General features: G+C 38.0%; 1 non-coding gene and 1 pseudogene across 1 annotated transcript; one reads left to right on the top strand and one right to left on the bottom strand.

Annotated features, from left to right (window-relative positions):
- The first annotated feature begins 647 nt into the window (after nucleotides 1-647).
- On the top strand, nucleotides 648-5,425 carry LOC148691655 (uncharacterized; annotated as a pseudogene).
- On the bottom strand, nucleotides 702-807 carry LOC137727179 (small nucleolar RNA R71). Its single transcript, XR_011067749.1, has one exon. It is a non-coding gene; the product is annotated as a small nucleolar RNA R71 (small nucleolar RNA).
- Nucleotides 5,426-6,781: the final 1,356 nt, after the last annotated feature.

The raw sequence follows: 6,781 nt of genomic DNA, 5'->3' as shown, positions 1-6,781 counted from the left end.
AAAATCCTATCAAGAAATTGGCGCTGCTGCTGGGGATTGTTTTGATTAATTTGTTTTTATCATATTCTTAATTAATTATTTTCGTTCAAAAAAAAATCTCTTTAATTTTAATTGTCGTTTTTTATTTCTTCAGATTACCGAAATTTGTGCATGGTCAGCACCAGATCACATTCTGCACTGCTTGTTCAATTTGATCCTGAGCCTGAAAGAACATTACGAAAGCAGCGGCGAGAACAGTTTTTTACACCTAATCTTTCCCAGAAGGGCACTTTTCTGCAGCACCTAATTTTAGGCGTTTCAGAAAGTAGAGAAACAATGGCTTTTGCTATGCCCGAAGCTGGGCAACCTTTGAGACAAACACTAGCAGCCCGTGCTAACGAATTACCAAGTTGCGTTGTTTATCCAGAAGATGAAGGCGATAATTTTTGAGATTAGACATCACATGTTGGAAATATTGCCTACTTTTCATGGACTAGCTCATGACGATCCTAACATGCACATTACTGAATTTCTGATGGGTTGTAAGAATATTTTGGTTAGTGGGTTTTCTGCAGAATCTATTAAGCTTCGTCTCTTTCCCTATACTTTAAAAGACAAGGCGAAAACATGGCTTTTTACACTCCCATCTAGGAGCATCACTTCCTAGGCACAGTTAAGCGAAAAGTTCTTAAGCAAGTTTTATCCAGCGTACAAGACTCTTGACATAAGAACTAAAATTCTATCTTTTGTTCAAAAGCCTAATGAAGAGTTCCATGAAGCTTGGGAGCGATTTTCAGATTTATTCAGGAAGTGTCCTCATGCTGATATTCATGGGGACACAAGAATGCAAATATTCTACAGGGGTTTAAATCCAACTACAAAGAGTTATGTGAATGCATCATCCGGAGGTTCATTTTCAGATAAAAATGCTCAACAAGCATTTCAGTTATTTGAGAAAATGGCTATAGAGACACAACAATGGGCAGCGGACCAGACACAAACCAGAGGCATTTTTGATATGTCAATTGGAACTCCACATGTATCTGCTCAAATCGAAAAAATGGAGAGAAAACTTGAAAATTTTGACTCAAAATTTGACATGCTTTTACAGAAAATAACAGTACCAGTGTAGCAGGTTGCTGTACAGTAGCCTACTACAGCAGTTTGTAGCATCTGCAGCATGCCAAATCATGATTTTATGGGCTGCCCACACAAAGACGCCTATCCTGAACATGTGGCAGAAAAAGTAAATGCATTTAACAATTTTCAGAGACTAAAAAATGATCCATATTCTAATTTTTATAACCCAGGTTGGAGGGATCACCCAAATATGAAGTGGGGAGGAAACCAGCAGGTGCAACATTTTTAGCAAAATCATGTACAGCAGCCAGTTGTGCAACCCAAACGTTCTTTGGAGGATACACTCCAAATGTTTATGCAATCTACAAAGCAGTACATAGACAAAAATGATCAGAATATGCAGAATGTACAAGCTTCAATTCAAAATCTGGAAAAGCAATTTGGACAGTTAGCAAGTCATATCACAGAAAGAGAAAAAGGCAAATTTCCTAGCCAAACAGTCCTTAATCCACGGGGTTCAGAAGAATGCAGTGCTGTTAGAATTTTGAGGTGTGGTGAAAGCTATGATAATCGTGAGAATGCAAAAAGTGAAGACAAGTCTGCAGAAAATCCTACAGAATTTGCTGCAAAACTTGCAGAACCTGCTGCTGCACAACTTGCCAAAAACAATCCAACAACAGAAAAATGCACAGAACATGTTTATGAGGCCCCAATTCCATATCCAGAACGTTTGAAGCCAACAGCAAAAGACAAGCAACTGAGGGACTTCATGCAAACTCTATCTAAAGTTCAGATTAATTTGCCACTACTTGATGCAATAAAAAACATTCCATCATATGCCAAATTTTTGAACGATGTGTGCACTCACAAAAAGAAATTGGTTGATTTTGAAAAAGTTGTTTTGACTGAACAGTGCAGCGCAGTTTTACAACACAAATTACCACACAAAAAGAAAGATCCAGGGAGTTTTACAATTTCTTGCACTATTGGAAATTCTAATTTTAAACGTGCATTAATTGATTTAGGTGCTAGTATTAATTTAATGCCTTATTCTGTTTTTCAGAGATTGGGCCAAGGAGATCTAAAGCCTACATCAATTATTCTCCAGCTAGCAGATCGTTCTGTTACTTATCCTAGGGGGATTATTGAAGACTTAATTATCAAGGTTGACAATTTGTATCTACCAACAAATTTCGTAGTTTTGGACATGGATGAAGATTTGCAGACACCAATTATTTTGGGAAGACCTTTTATGGCCACTACCCGAACATTGATTGATGTGGAAGCAGGTACTTTAACATTTAGAGTGCAAGACCAATCAATGGTTTTTAGCCTATTTGAAGCTGCAAAGCGCTCAGAAGGTTAGCAAGAGTGTATGTGGGCAGATGTGTTAGAAGGTGTTATTCATGCAGAAATTATGACCAGGTTGACATCTGATCCATTATTGAGGGTTTTACATAGTCCAGATACAGCACAAACAAAGGATGAATACATTTTTGAGTATGTAACAGCATTAGACAGTGTACCAGCCCAATTACCACGTTGGAGACATGTTTACGAAAGCCTTGGAGAGCCAAAAACGCCCCTGAAACCTTCTAAATTGCAACCCCCAAAAGTGGAGCTAAAACCATTGCCAAAACATTTAAAATGTGCACATCTTGGGGCAAATGAAACGCTGCCAGTTATTATTGCTTCAGATTTGACAAGTATAGAAAAGGAAAAATTATTGCGTGTTTTAAGAAAATACCAAGATGCATTGGGGTGGACCATAGCGGAATTAAGGGTATAAGCCCAACAATTTGCATGCACAGAATATTGATGGAAGATGACGTAAAGCCGATAGTTGATGCTCAAAGAAGGTTAAATCATATCATGAAAGAAGTTGTGCGGAACGAAGTAATGAAACTACTTGATGCAGGCATGATTTATCCAATTTTTGACAGTAAATGGGTTAACCCTACACAAGTTGTGCCTAAGCGTACAGGTATTATAGTGGTGAAAAATGATAATGATGAGTTAATTCCTACAAGATTAACTACGGGTTGGAGAATGTGTGTGGACTACAAAAAGCCTAACGCAGGGACAAGGAAAGACCATTTTCCATTGCCTTTCATTGACCAGATGTTGGAACGGTTAGCTGGACGAGCATTTTATTGTTTTCTAGATGGGTATTCCGGGTATAATCAGATTCCAATTGCACCAGAGGATCAAGAGAAAACCAATTTCACTTGTCCATTTGGTACTTTTGCTTATCGGAGGATGCCATTTGGGCTATGTATTGCACCAGCCACCTTTCAACGGTGCATGATAAGCATATTTTCAGGCTTGGTTGAAAGAATTGTTGAGGTATTCATGGATGATTTCTCAGTTTTTGGGGATAGTTTTGATCTTTGTCTACAAAATTTATCTCAAGTTCTTGAGAGATGTCAAGAAACAAACTTAGTGTTAAACTGGGAGAAGTGTCATTTTATGGTAAAACAAGGCATTGTTTTGGAACATCTTGTTTCAAACAAAGGAATTGAAGTTGACAAGGCAAAGATTGATGTTATTGCTAATTTGCCGCCCCCTACTACAGTAAAGAGGATTCGATCATTCTTAGGACATGCTGGGTTTTATCGACGGTTCATTAAGGATTTCTCCAAGATTAGCCATCCTTTGTGCAACCTACTTGCTAAGGATGCCCCATTTAATTTTGATGCTAATTGTTTAGAGGCATTTAACAAGTTAAAGACACTTTTAACTACAGCTCCTATCATTGCTGCACCTAATTGGGGTTTACCATTTGAGTTGATGTGTGATGCTTCTGATTATGCAATTGGGGCAGTTCTTGGTCAGAGAAAAGATAAAATTCCTCAAGTCATCTACTATGCTAGTAGGACATTAAATGATGCACAATTGCATTATGCAACCACTGAAAATGAGCTATTGGCAGTTGTTTTTGCATTGGAAAAGTTTAGATCTTACTTGGTTGGGGCTAAGGTTATCATTTACACAGACCATGCTGCATTGAAATATTTATTATCTAAAAAAGATGCCAAGCCAAGGTTAATTTGTTGGGTTTTGTTTCTGTAAGAATTTGATTTAGAAATCAGAGATAAAAAGGGCAGTGAAAACGTTGTGGCTGATCATTTATCCAGGCTGGTCAGCACCAGCCCAGCTGAAGATGATTTACTTCCTTTAAATGAGAGTTTTCCTGATGAACAACTTATGGCCATTTGCAGCAAAACTCCGTGGTTTGCAGATATTGTCAATTATTTGGCTAAGGGTATTTTGCAGCCAGATATAACTTTCCAGCAAAAGAAAAAGTTTTTAGCAACGGTTCGGTATTATTTTTGGGATGAGCCTTACCTATACAAGTATTGCCCAGACCAAATTATTCGTAGGTGTATTCCTGCAGAAGAGCAAAAAAAGTGTTCTGACGTTTGCACATTAGCATGCTTGTGGTGGTCATTTTGGGGGAAAACGAACAACAGCTAAAATATTACAAAGTGGGTTGTATTGGCCTTCTATTTTTAAAGATGTTCATGTTTGGTGTCAGGCTTGTGATAGATGTCAACGAGTGGGAAATCAGTCCAAGCGAAATGAAATGCCACAGCAAAGTATTTTGGTGGTTGAATTATTCGATGTTTGGGGCATTGATTTTATGGGACCATTCCCATCATCCAATGGCAATCAGTACATATTGGTGGCTGTTGAATATGTTTCTTAGTGGGTCGAGGCCATTGCAACACCAACAAATCAAGGATCTGTGGTATTGAAATTCCTCCAGGGCATTATTTTTCCACGTTTTGGAACATCTAGGGCAATTATCAGCGATGGGGGCAAGCATTTTTTAAATAAACAATTTGCTGCATTACTTGCTAAATATGGGATAAGTCATCGGGTGGCCACTGCATACCACCCTCAAACTTCTGGGCAAGTTGAAGTTTCTAATAGGGAACTTAAGCGTATTTTAGAGAAAACAGTCAATGCCAGCCGCAAAGACTGGAGTGTTAAGTTAAATGATGCTTTATGGGCCTATAGAACAGCGTATAAAACACCAATTGGGATGTCTCCCTTTCGGCTTGTTTATGGTAAGGCGTGCCATCTACCTATGGAGCTTGAACATAAGGCTTATTGGGCAATTAAGGAGCTTAATTATGCGTATGATGCAGCTGGAGAAAAATGCAAATTGCAATTGCACGAGTTGGACGAACTCAAAAATGATGCATATGAGAGTGCAAAGATATACAAAGAAAAAACAAAAGCATTCCATGATAGCAAACTTCTTCACAAACAGTTTCAGTCAGGTCAAAAGGTTTTGTTTTTCAATTCAAGGTTGAAGTTATTCCCTGGAAAATTAAAATCAAGGTGGCAGGGTCCCTGATGCGAACTAAGTAAGCACACAAATTGAAACCCTCTTGTGACAATTGTAGTATATGAATAAGTAGGGATCGTTCTTAACCGGGGATTAGGAGGGATTGCAAAATCACTTGGAAACTGACTCAAAAACGTAAAATAAAGGTTGAAACACTAAACTAGACTCAAAGAATGCAAGACTAAACAATAAAAACACTAAAACAAATCAAAAGACTCAAAACAGCCCAAAAACACTCAAAACTGCCTTAAAAACACTTTCTGGGCAGTTTTGAGCACTTTGGTGAATTTGGACGAATTTATGTAATCAAATGAATCAAAACACTTATAAACACAAACTAAGACACTTTCTAACTAAATTGGACACTAAAGTAAAGGGGGATTGAATTTTTGACAAAATTAAACTAAATGCACGGATTGTAAATTAGGGCAGATTTTAAATATGAATGTAATGAAAATATGGATGAATGCTAGCTAGAAGGTTCTTCTCCACACATGTCACACTTGCATACACTTCGATTTTCAGTTGGTCTTTCGATGAATTATGAAACTCAACACCCCGGGTTAATTAGGTCTGCTTAAATTAACCGTCAAGTTCTCCTTAAGTTAATGAATTGGATGGGTTAGCGCAACGCAATTCAAAACATTCTCCAAAAGTCCTTTACGTGAAAAGCACAATAAAGATACAATCAAAGATCATTAAGCATCATGAAAACTATAAGTGTTGACGAGGCATTCGTTACTATGATGAGCATGAAACTAGTGCCAAGAATTCATTTAACGCGATTGTTTATAAGCAACCTCCACTACTTGTGAATATAAGTTCATAACTATTAGGTGAAACTCACTTATATTCTAGCGTCATAGTCATGAATGAAAATTAAGCGTGCACTCTCAATAAATATACACAAATAAGTTATCAATCAAACAGTTAAACAATTTGAATCCACCATTCATGAAATTCCAACCAAAAGTAATCAATTCATATTGCAAGCATAAACATGGTTTCGAATCACCCCCTAGCTAACTAGGGGGATTTAGCCTCTCATGTTCACAAAAAGAGAATTACAAATGAATTTAAACATAAAGCACAAAGGATTGATTACACCTAGAACGCCCAACGAATCCACTTGAATTTCTGCGCGTCGAAGCTCCTCTTTCCTCTTCTCCTTGCTGCGGCAGAGAGGGTTTTGGATGATTTGGGATGAGTTTCTGGTTTTAGGGATGGTTTAATGGTGCGGCAAGGTTATGGGGGTGGTGTAGTATGGTGTGGAATGCACGGATGAATGGAGGTTATGGGTTGGTGGCTGCGGCTGTTTTGTTTTTGGGTGATGGAATGCACGGCTGATGTGGGAAATTATGGGAT

Source organism: Pyrus communis, chromosome 13 (assembly GCF_041283825.1).
Source record: "Pyrus communis isolate YQ-2024b chromosome 13, ASM4128382v1, whole genome shotgun sequence".
Lineage (NCBI taxonomy): Eukaryota > Viridiplantae > Streptophyta > Magnoliopsida > Rosales > Rosaceae > Pyrus > Pyrus communis.
This window is presented reverse-complemented; position numbering and strand designations above follow the sequence as displayed.